Consider the following 12,640-nt stretch of genomic DNA (forward strand, 5'->3'; position numbering starts at 1 on the left):
CACATTGGCTGTTCTTCTCTCTGAAACGGTTGTACAATTCGTCTGCAAAGCTATGTCGCGTGCTGCCGTATGTGGAGACACTAAAAGCACCATAGTAGAACACAGATGAAGCTTCTAAGTTGATGTAATAGCTAGTAAGAAGTAGTACAATTGAAATTTTAGATATCGATTATTGACTTTTTAGCTGGCTTTGATGCCTTGGACATGAGCTAGGACCTTAAGATTCTGCATCAAAGGAGGACTAGCAGCCGCGTTACACGGGAGTAAGTGAAAAGTGTTCATATGTAGTAAAAACCTGTGAAATCCGTCCGTTTTCGTCATTTGTTATCGAGTCGACTTAAAGCCAGATCGTCACATTGGCCGCTCTTCTCTCTGAAGCGGTTGTACTTATCGGCTGCAAAGCCATGTCGCGTGCTGCGGTATGTGAAGCCTCTAAAGGCACCATAGTAGAACACAGATGAAGCTTCTAAGTTGATGTAATAGCCAGTAAGAAGTAGTACAACACAAGTTTTTGGTGTCGATTATTGAATTTTTAGCTGGCTTTTTTGCCTTTTACATGAGCTAGGACCTTAAGACTCTGCATGAAAATAGGACTAGCAGCCGAATTGCACGGAAGATTGTGAAAAGTGTTCATATGTAGTAAAAACCTGAGAAATCCGTCCGTATTCGTCATTTGTTATGGAATCGACTTAAAGACAGATAATCACATTGGCCGCTCTTCTCTCTCAAACGGTTGTACTTATCGTCTGCAAAGCTATGTTGTGTGCTGCGGTATGTGGAGACACTAAAAGCACCATAGTAGAACACAGATGAAGCTTCTAAGTTGATGTATTAAATAGTAAGAAGTAGTTCAATTCAAGTTTTAGGTATCGATTATTGACTTTTTAGCTGGCTTTTGTGCCTTGGACATGAGCTACGACCTTAAGATTCTGCATGAAAGGAGGAATAGCAGCCGAGTTGCACGGGAGAATGTCAAAAGTGTTCATATGTAGTAAAAACCTGAGAAATCCGTCTGTTGTCGTCATTTGTTACGGAATCGACTTAAAGCCAGGTCGTCACATTGGCCGCTCTTCTCTCATAAACGGTTATACTTATCGTCTGAAAGCTATGTCGCGTGCTGCGGTATGCGGAGACACTAAAGGCACCATAGTAGAACACAGATGAAGCTTCTAAGATGATGTAATAGAAAGTAAGAATTAATACAATACCAGTTTTAGGTATCGATTATTGACTTTTTAGCTGGCTTTGGTGCCTTGGACATAGCTAGGACCATAAGATTCTGCATGAAAGGAGGACTAGCAGCCGAGTTGCACGGGAGAATGTGAAAAGTGTTCATATGTAGTAAAAACCTGAGAAATCCGTCCGTTTTCGTCATTTGTTATCGAATCGACTTAAAGCCAGATCGTCACATTGGCCGCTCTTCTCTCTGAAACGGTTGTACTTATCGTCTGCAAAGCTATGTCGCGTGCTGCGGTATGCGGAGACACTAAAAGCACCATAGTAGGACACAGATGAAGCTTCTAAGATGATGAAATAGCCAGAAACATGTAGTACAATTCTAGTTTTAAGTATCGATTATTGACTTTTTAGTTGGCTTTGGTGCCTTGGACATGAGCTAGGACTTTAAGATTCTGCATGAAAGGAGGACTAGCAGCCGAGTTGCACGGGAGGATGTGAAAAGTGTTCATATGTAGTAAAAACCTGAGAAATCCGCCTATTTTCGTCATTTGTTATCGAATCGACTTAAAGCCGGATCGTCACATTGGCAACTCAACTCTCTGAAACGGTTGTACTTATCGTCTGCAAAGCTGTGCCGCGTGCTGCGGTATGTGGAGACACTAAAAGCACCATAGTAGAACACAGATGAAGCTTCTAAGTTGATGTAATAGCCAGTAAGAAGTAGTACAACTCAAGTTTTAGGTATCGATTATTGACTTTTTAGCTGGCTTTGGTGCCTTGGACATAGCTAGGACCATAAGATTCTGCATGAAAGGAGGACTAGCAGCCGAGTTGCACGGGAGAATGTGAAAAGTGTTCATATGTAGTAAAAACCTGAGAAATCCGTCCGTTTTCGTCATTTGTTATCGAATCGACTTAAAGCCAGATCGTCACATTGGCCTCTCTTCTCTCTGAAACTGTTGTACTTATCGTCTGAAAGCTATTTTGCGTGCTGCGGTTTGTGGGGACACTAAAAGCACCATAGTAGGACACAGATGAAGCTTCTAAGATGATGAAATAGCCAGTAAGAATTAGTACAATACCAGTTTTAAGTATCGATTATTGACTTTTTAGCAGGCTTTGGTGCCTTGGACATGAGGTAGGACCTTAAGATTCTGCATGAAAGGAGGACTAGCAGCCGAGTTACACGGGAGGATGTGAAAAGTGTTCATATGTAGTAAAAACCTCTGAAATCCGTCCGTTTTCGTCATTTGTTATCGAATCGACTTAAAGCCAGGTCGTCACATTGGCCGCTCTTTTCTCTGAAACGGTTGTACATATCGTCTGAAAGCTATGTCGCGTGTTTGCGGTATGTGGAGACTCTAAAAGCACCATAGTAGAACACAGATGATGCTTGTAAGTTGATGTAATAGCCAGTAAGAAGTAGTACAACTCAAGTTCTAGGTATCGATTATTGACTTTTTAGCTGGCTTTGGTGCCATGGACATGAGCTAGGACCATAAGATTCTGCATGAAAGGAGGACTAGCAGCCGAGTTTATCGGGAGAATGAGAAAAGTGTTCATATGTAGTAAAAACCTGAGAAATCCGTCCGTTTTCGTCATTTGTTACTGAATCGACTTAAAGCCAGGTCGTCACATTGGTCGCTCTTCTCTCTGAAACGGTTGTACTTATCGTCTGCAAAGCTATGTCGCGTGCTGCGGTATGCGGAGACACTAAAAGCACTATAGTAGAACACAGATGAAGATTCTAAGATGATGTAATAGCCAGTAAGAAGTAGTACAATTCAAGTTTTAAGTATCGATTATTGACTTTTTAGCTGGCTTTGGTGCCTTGGACATGAGCTAGGACCTTAAGATCTGCATGAAAGGAGGACTAGCAGCCGAGTTGCCCGGGAGGATGTGAAAAGTGTTCATATGTAGTAAAAACCTGAGAAATCCGCCCATTTTTGTCATTTGTTATCGAATCGACTTAAAGCCGGATCGTCACATTGGCAACTCAACTCTCTGAAACGGTTGTACTTATCGTCTGCAAAGCTATGTCGCGTGCTGCGGTATGTGGAGACACTAAAAGCACCATAGTAGAACACAGATGAAGCTTCTAAGTTGATGTAATAGCCAGTAAGAAGTAGTACAACTCAAGTTTTAGGTATCGATTATTGACTTTTTAGCTGGCTTTGGTGCCTTGGACATAGCTAGGACCATAAGATTCTGCATGAAAGGAGGACTAGCAGCCGAGTTGCACGGGAGAATGTGAAAAGTGTTCATATGTAGTAAAAACCTGACAAATCCGTCCGTTTTCTTCATTTGTTACGGAATCGATTTAAAGCCAGGTCGTCACATTGTCCGCTCTTCTCTCTGAAACGGTTGTACATATCGTCTGCAAAGCTATGTCGCGTGCTGCGATATGCGGGGACACTAAAATCACCATAGTAGAACATTGATGAAGCTTCTAAGTTGATGTCATAGCTAGTAAGAATTAGTACAATACCAGATTTAGGTATCGATTATTGACTTTTTAGCTGGATTTGGTGCCTTGGACATGAGCTAGGACCTTAAGGTTCTGCATGAAAGGAGGACTAGCAGCCGAATTGCACGCGAGATTGTGAAAAGTGTTCATATGTAGTAAAAACCTGAGAAATCCGTCTGTATTCGTCATTTGGTATGCAATCGACTTAAAGCCAGATCGTCACATTGTCCGCTCTTCTCTCTGAAACGGTTGTACATATCGTCTGCAAAGCTATGTCGCGTGTTGCGGTATGTGGAGATCCTAAAAGCTCCATAGTAGAACACAGATGATGCTTGTAAGTTGTTGTAATAGCCAGTAAGAAGTAGTGCAACTCAAGTTCTAGGTATCGATTATTGACTTTTTAGCTGGCTTTGGTGCCTTGGACATACATTCTGCATGAAAGGAGGACTAGCAGCCGAGTTCATGGGAGAATGTGAAAAGTGTTCATATGTAGTAAAATCCTGAGAAATCCGTCCGTTTTCGTCATTTGTTATCGAATCGACTTAAAGCCAGATCGTCACATTGACCGCTCTTCTCTCTGAAACGGTTGTACTTATCGTCTGAATGCTATGTCGCGTGCTGCGGTATGCGGAGACACTTAAAGCACCATAGTAGGACACAGATGAAGCTTCTAAGATGATGAAATAGCCAGTAAGAATTAGTACAATACCAGTTTTGGTATCGATTATTGACTTTTTAGCAGGCTTTGGTGCCTTGGACATGAGCTAGGACCTTAAGATTCTGCATGAAAGGAGGACTAGCAGCCGAGGTGCACGGGAGGATGTGAAAAGTGTTCATATGTAGTAAAAACCTGAGAAATCCGTCCGTTTTCGTCATTTGTTGTCGAATCGACTTAAAGCCAGATCGTCACATTGGCCGCTCTTCTCTCTGAAACGGTTGTACATATCGTCTGCAAAGCTATGTCACGTGTTGCGGTAAGTGGAGACTGTAAAAGCACCATAGTAGAACACAGATGAAGCTTCTAAGTTGATGTAATAGCCAGTAAGAATTAGTACAATACCAGATTTAGGTATCGATTATTGACTTTTTAGCTGGATTTGGTGCCTTGGACATGAGCTAGGACCTTAGGATTCTGCATGAAAGGAGGACTAGCAGCCGAATTGCAAGCGAGATTGTGAAAAGTGTTCATATGTAGTAAAAACCTAAGAAATCCGTCTGTATTCGTCATTTGGTATGGAATCGACTTAAAGCCAGATCGTCACATTGGCCGCTCTTCTCTCTGATACGGTTGTACTTATCGTCTGCAATGCTATGTCGCGTGCTGCGGTTTGTGGAGACACTAAAAGCACCATAGTAGAACACAGATGAAGCTTCTAAGTTGATGTAATAGCCAGTAAGAAGTAGTACAACTCAAGTTTTAGGTATCGATTATTGACTTTTTAGCTGGCTTTGGTGCTTTGGACATGAGCTAGGACCATAAGATTCTGCATGAAAGGAGGACTAGCAGCCGAGTTGCATGGGAGAATGTGAAACGTGTTCATATGTAGTAAAAACCTGAGAAATTCGTCCGTTATCGTCATTTGTTATCGAATCGACTTAAAGCCAGATCGTCGCATTGGCCGCTCTTCTCTCTGAAACGGTTGTACTTATCGTCTGAAAGCTATGTCGCGTGCTGCGGTATGCGGAGACACTAAAAGCACCATAGTAGAACACAGATTAAGCTTCTAAGATGATGTAATAGCCAGTAAGAATTAGTACAATACCAGATTTAGGTATCGATTATTGAATTTTCAGCTGGATTTGGTGCCTTGGACATGAGCTAGGACCTTAAGATTCTGCATGAAAGGAGGACTAGCAGCCGAATTGCACGGGAGAATGTGAAAAGTTTTCATATGTAGTAAAAACCTGAGAAATCCGTCCGTTTTCTTCATTTGTTACTGAATCGATTTAAAGCCAGGTCGTCACATTGTCCGCTCTTCTCTCTGAAACGGTTGTACATATCGTCTGAAAGCTATGTCGCGTGCTGCGGTATGCGGAGACACTAAAAGCACCATAGTAGGACACAGATGAAGCTTCTAAGATGATGAAATAGCCAGTAAGAATTAGTACAATACCAGTTTTAGGTATCGATTATTGACTTTTTAGCTGGCTTTGGTGCCTTGGACATAGCTAGGACCATAAGATTCTGCATTAAAGGAGGACTAGCAGCCGAGTTCATGGGAGAATGTGAAAAGTGTTCATATGTAGTAAAATCCTGAGAAATCCGTCCGTTTTCGTCATTTGTTATCGAATCGACTTAAAGCCAGATCGTCACATTGACCGCTCTTCTCTCTGAAACGGTTGTACTTATCGTCTGAAAGCTATGTCGCGTGCTGCGGTATGCGGAGAACCTAAAAGCACCATAGTAGGACACAGATGAAGCTTCTAAGATGATGAAATAGCCAGTAAGAATTAGTACAATACCAGTTTTGGGTATCGATTATTGACTTTTTAGCAGGCTTTGGTGCCTTGGACATGAGCTAGGACCTTAAGATTCTGCATGAAAGGAGGATTAGCAGCCGAGTTGCACGGGAGGATGTGAAAAGTGTTCATATGTAGTAAAAACCTGAGAAATCCGTCCGTTTTCGTCATATGTTATCGAATCGACTTAAAGCCAGATCGTCACATTGGCCGCTCTTCTCTCTGAAACGGTTGTACATATCGTCTGCAAAGCTATGTCACGTGTTGCGGTAAGTGGAGACTCTAAAAGCACCATAGTAGAACACAGATGATGCTTGTAAGTTGATGTAATAGCCAGTAAGAAGTAGTACAACTCAAGTTCTAGGTATCGATTATTGACTTTTTAGCTGGCTTTGGTGCCTTAGACATGAGCTAGCACCATAAGATTCTGCATGAAAGGAGGACTAGCAGCCGAGTTGCACGGGAGAATGTGAAAAGTGTTCATATGTAGTAAAAACCTGAGAAATCCGTCTGTATTCGTCATTTGGTATGGAATCGACTTAAAGCCAGATCGTCACATTGGCCGCTCTTCTCTCTGAAACGGTTGTACTTATCGTCTGCAAAGCTATGTCGCGTGCTGCGGTTTGTGGAGACACTAAAAGCACCATAGTAGAACACAGATGAAGCTTCTAAGTTGATGTAATAGCCAGTAAGAAGTAGTACAATTCAAGTTTCAGGTATCGATTATTGACTTTTTAGCTGGCCTTGGTGCATTGGACGTGAGCTAGGACCTTAAGACTCTGCATGAAAGGAGGACTAGCAGCCGAGTAGCAAGGGAGAATGTGAAAAGTGTTCATATGTAGTAAAAACCTGAGAAATCCGTCCGTTTTCGTCATTTGTTATCGAATCGACTTAAAGCCAGATCGTCACATTGGCCGCTGTTCTCTCTGAAACGGTTGTACTTATCGTCTGCAAAACTATGTCGCGTGCTGCGGTATGTGGAGACACTAAAAGCACCATTGTCGAACACAGATGAAGCTTCTAAGTTAATGTAATAGCCAGTAAGAAGTAGTACAACTCAAGTTTTAGGTATCGATTATTGACTTTTTAGCTGGCTTTGGTGCCTTGGACATGAGCTAGAACCATAAGATTCTGCATGAAAGGAGGACTAGCAGCCGAGTTGCATGGGAGAATGTGAAAAGTGTTCATATGTAGTAAAAACCTGAGAAATCCGTTCGTTTTCTACATTTGTTACTGAATCGATTTAAAGCCAGGTCGTCACATTGTCCGCTCTTCTCTCTGAAACGGTTGTACATATCGTCTGAAAGCTATCTCGCGTGCTGCGGTATGCGGAGACACTAAAAGCACCATAGTAGGACACAGATGAAGCTTCTAAGATGATGAAATAGCCAGTAAGAATTAGTACAATACCAGATTTAGGTATCGATTATTGACTTTTTAGCTGGATTTGGTGCCTTGGACATGAGCTAGGACCTTAAGATTCTGCACGAAAGGAGGACTAGCAGCCGAATTGCACGCTAGATTGTGGAAAGTGTTCATATGTAGTAAAAACCTGAGAAATCCGTCTGTATTCGTCATTTGGTATGGATTCGACTTAAAGCCAGATCGTCACATTGGCCGCTCTTCTCTCTGAAACGGTTGTACTTATCGTCTGCAAAGCTATGTCGCGTGCTGCGGTTGGTGGAGACACTAAAAGCAGCATAGTAGAACACAGATGAAGCTTCTAAGTTGATGTAATAGCCAGTAAGAAGTAGTACAATTCAAGTTTCAGGTATCGATTATTGACTTTTCAGCTGGATTTGGTGCATTGGACGTGAGCTAGGACCTTAAGATTCTGCATGAATGGAGGACTAGCAGCCGAATTGCACGGGAGAATGTGAAAAGTGTTCATATGTAGTAAAAACCTGAGAAATCCGTCCGTATTCGTCATTTGTTACTGAATCGATTTAAAGCCAGGTCGTCACATTGTCCGCTCTTCTCTCTGAAACGGTTGTACATATCGTCTGAAAGCTATGTCGCGTGCTGCGGTATGCGGAGACACTAAAAGCACCATAGTAGGACACAGATAAAGCTTCTAAGATGATGAAATAGCCAGTAAGAATTAGTACAATACCAGATTTAGGTATCGATTATTGAGTTTTTAGCTGGATTTGGTGCCTTGGACATGAGCTAGGACCTTAAGATTCTGCATGAAAGGACGACTAGCAGCGGAATTGCACGGGAGAATGTGAAAAGTGTTCATATGTAGTAAAAACATGAGAAATCCGTCCGTTTTCTTCATTTGTTACGGAATCGATTTAAAGCCAGGTCGTCACATTGTCCGCTCTTCTCTCTGAAACGGTTGTACATATCGTCTGCAAAGCTATGTTGCGTGCTGCGATAGGCGGGGACACTAAAATCACCATAGTAGAACATTGATGAAGCTTCTAAGTTGATGTAATAGCTAGTAAGAATTAGTACAATACCAGATTTAGGTATCGATTATTGAGTTTTTAGCTGGATTTGGTGCCTTGGACATGAGCTAGGACCTTAAGATTCTGCATGAAAGGAGGACTAGCAGCCGAGTTACACGGGAGGATGTGAAAAGTGTTCATATGTAGTAAAAACCTGCGAAATCCGTCCGTTTTCGTCATTTGTTATCGAATCGACTTAAAGCCAGGTCGTCACATTGGCCGCTCTTCTCTCTGAAACGGTTGTACATATCGTCTGCAAAGCTATGTCGCGTGTTTGCGGTATGTGGAGACTCTAAAAGCACCATAGTAGAACACAGATGATGCTTGTAAGTTGATGTAATAGCCAGTAAGAAGTAGTACAACTCAAGTTCTAGGTATCGATTATTGACTTTTTAGCTGGCTTTGGTGCCTTGGACATGAGCTAGCACCATAAGATTCTGCATGAAAGGAGGACTAGCAGCCGAGTTGCACGGGAGAATGTGAAAAGTGTTCATATGTAGTAAAAACCTGAGAAATCCGTCCGTTTTCGTCATTTGTTATCGAATCGACTTAAAGCCAGATCGTCACATTGGCCGCTCTTCTCTCTGAAACGGTTGTACTTATCGTCTGAAAGCTATGTCGCGTGCTGCAGTATGCGGAGACACTAAAAGCACCATAGTAGAACATAGATGAAGCTTCCAAGATGATGTAATAGCCAGTAAGAATTAGTACAATACCAGATTTAGGTATCGATTATTGAGTTTTTAGCTGGATTTGGTGCCTTGGACATGAGCTAGGACCTTAAGATTCTGCATGAAAGGAGGACTAGCAGCCGAATTGCACGCGAGATTGTGAAAAGTGTTCATATGTAGTAAAAACCTGAGAAATCCGTCTGTATTCGTTATTTGGTATGGAATCGACTTAAAGCCAGATCGTCACATTGGCCGCTCTTCTCTCTGAAACGGTTGTACTTATCGTCTGCAAAGCTATGTCGCATGCTGCGGTTTGTGGAGACACTAAAAGCACCATAGTAGAACACAGATGAAGCTTCTAAGTTGATGTAATAGCCAGTAAGAAGTAGTACAATTCAAGCTTCAGGTATCGATTATTGACTTTTTAGCTGGCCTTGGTGCATTGGACGTGAGCTTGGACCTTAAGACTCTGCATGAAAGGAGGACTAGCAGCCGAGTAGCAAGGGAGAATGTGAAAAGTGTTCATATGTGGTAAAAACCTGAGAAATCCGTCCGTTTTCGTCATTTGTTATGGAATCGACTTAAAGCCAGATCGTCACATTGGCCGCTCTTCTCTCTGAAACGGTTGTACTTATCGTCTGCAAAAATATGTCGCGTGCTGCGGTTTGTGGAGACAAGAAAAGCACCATAGTAGAACACAGATGAAGCTTCTAAGATGATGTAATAGCCAGTAAGAATTAGTACAATACCAGATTTAGGTTTCGATTATTGAGTTTTTAGCTGGATTTGGTGCCTTGGACATGAGCTAGGACCTTAAGATTCTGCATGAAAGGAGAACTAGCAGCCGAATTGCACGTGAGATTGTGAAAAGTGTTCATATGTAGTAAAAACCTGAGAAATCCGTCTGTATTCGTCATTTGGTATGGAATCGACTTAAAGCCAGATTGTCACATTGGCCGCTCTTCTCTCTGAAACGGTTGTACTTATCGTCTGCAAAGCTATGTCGCGTGCTGCGGTTTGTGGAGACACTAAAAGCACCATAGTAGAACACAGATGAAGCTTCTAAGTTGATGTAATAGCCAGTAAGAAGTAGTACAATTCAAGCTTCAGGTATCGATTATTGACTTTTTAGCTGGCCTTGGTGCATTGGACGTGAGCTTGGACCTTAAGACTCTGCATGAAAGGAGGACTAGCAGCCGAGTAGCAAGGGAGAATGTGAAAAGTGTTCATATGTGGTAAAAACCTGAGAAATCCGTCCGTTTTCGTCATTTGTTATCGAATCGACTTAAAGCCAGATCGTCACATTGGCCGCTCTTCTCTCTGAAACGGTTGTACTTATCGTCTGCAAAAATATGTCGCGTGCTGCGGTTTGTGGAGACACTAAAAGCACCATAGTAGAACACAGATGAAGCTTCTAAGATGATGTAATAGCCAGTAAGAAGTAGTACAATACCAGATTTAGGTTTCGATTATTGACTTTTTAGCTGGCCTTGGTGCATTGGACGTGAGCTTGGACCTTAAGACCCTGCATGAAAGGAGGACTAGCAGCCGAGTAGCAAGGGAGAATGTGAAAAGTGTTCATATGTGGTAAAAACCTGAGAAATCCGTCCGTTTTCGTCATTTGTTATCGAATCGACTTAAAGCCAGGTCGTCACATTGGCCGCTCTTCTCTCTGAAACGGTTGTACTTATCGTCTGCAAAAATATGTCGCGTGCTGCGGTTTGTGGAGACACTAAAAGCACCATAGTAGAACACAGATGAAGCTTCTAAGATGATGTAATAGCCAGTAAGAATTAGTACAATACCAGATTTAGGTTTCGATTATTGAGTTTTTAGCTGGATTTGGTGCCTTGGACATGAGCTAGGACCTTAAGATTCTGCATGAAAGGAGAACTAGCAGCCGAATTGCACGTGAGATTGTGAAAAGTGTTCATATGTAGTAAAAACCTGAGAAATCCGTCTGTATTCGTCATTTGGTATGGAATCGACTTAAAGCCAGATTGTCACATTGGCCGCTCTTCTCTCTGAAACGGTTGTACTTATCGTCTGCAAAGCTATGTCGCGTGCTGCAGTTTGTGGAGACACTAAAAGCACCATAGTAGAACACAGATGAAGCTTCTAAGATGATGTAATAGCCAGTAAGATGTAGTACAATTCAAGTGTTAGGTATCGATTATTGACTTTTTAGCTGGCTTTGGTGCCTTGGACATGAGCTAGGCCCTAAAGATTCTGCATGAAAGGAGGACTAGCTTCCGAGTTGCACAGGAGAAGGTGAAAAGTTTTCATATGTAGTAAAAACCTGAGAAAAATTTCCGTTTTCGTCATTTGTTATCGAATCCACTTAAAGCCAGATCGTCACAGTGGCCGCTCTTAGCACCATTCTCAAGTTCTAGGTATCAATTATTGACTTCTTAGATGGATTTGGTGCCTTGGACATGAGCTAGGACCATAAGATTCTGCATGAAACGAGGACTAGCAGCCGAGTTGCACGAGAGAATGTGAAAAGTGTTCATATGTAGTAAAAACCTGAGAAATCCGTCCGTTTTCGTCATTTGTTATCGAATCGACTTAAAGACAGATCGTCACATTAGCTGCTCTTCTCTCTGAAACGGTTGTACTTATCGTTGAAAGCTATGTCGCGTGCTGCAGTATGCGGATACACAAAAAGCACCATAGTAGAACACAGATGAAGCATCTAAGATGATGTAATAGCCAGTAAGAATTAGTACAATACCAGATTTAGGTATCGATTATTGACTTTTTAGCTGGCTTTGGTGCCTTGGACATGAGCTAGGACCTTAAGATTCTGCATGAAACGCGGACTAGCAGCCGAATTGCACGCGAGATTGTGAAAAGTGTTCATATGTAGTAAAAACCTGAGAAATCCGTCCGTATTCGTCATTTGTTATGGAATCGACTTAAAGCCAGATCGTCACATTGGCAGCTCTTCTCTCTGAAACAGTTGTACTTATCGTCTGCAAAGCTATGTCGCGTGCTGCGGTATGCGGAGACACTAAAAGCACCATTGTAGAACACAGATGAAGCTTCTAAGTTGATGTAATAACCAGTAAGAAGTAGTACAATCCAAGTTTTAGGTATCGATTATTGACTTTTTAGCTGGCTTTGGTGCATTGGACGTGAGCTAAGACCTTAAGATTCTGCATGAAAGGAGGACTAGCAGCCAAGTTGCACGGGAGGATGTGAAAAGTGTTCATATGTAGTAAAAACCTGAGAAATCCGTCCGTTTTCGTCATTTGCCATCGAATCGACTTAAAGCCAGATCGTCACATTGGCCGCTCTTCTCTCTAAAACGGTTGTACTTATCGTCTGAAAGCTATGTCGCGTGCTGCGGTATGTGGAGGCACTAAAAGCACCATAGTAGAACACAGATGAAGCTTCGAAGTTGAAGT

The sequence above is a fragment of the Schistocerca gregaria genome, unplaced genomic scaffold, assembly GCF_023897955.1.
Source record: "Schistocerca gregaria isolate iqSchGreg1 unplaced genomic scaffold, iqSchGreg1.2 ptg000526l, whole genome shotgun sequence".
Taxonomy (NCBI): domain Eukaryota; kingdom Metazoa; phylum Arthropoda; class Insecta; order Orthoptera; family Acrididae; genus Schistocerca; species Schistocerca gregaria.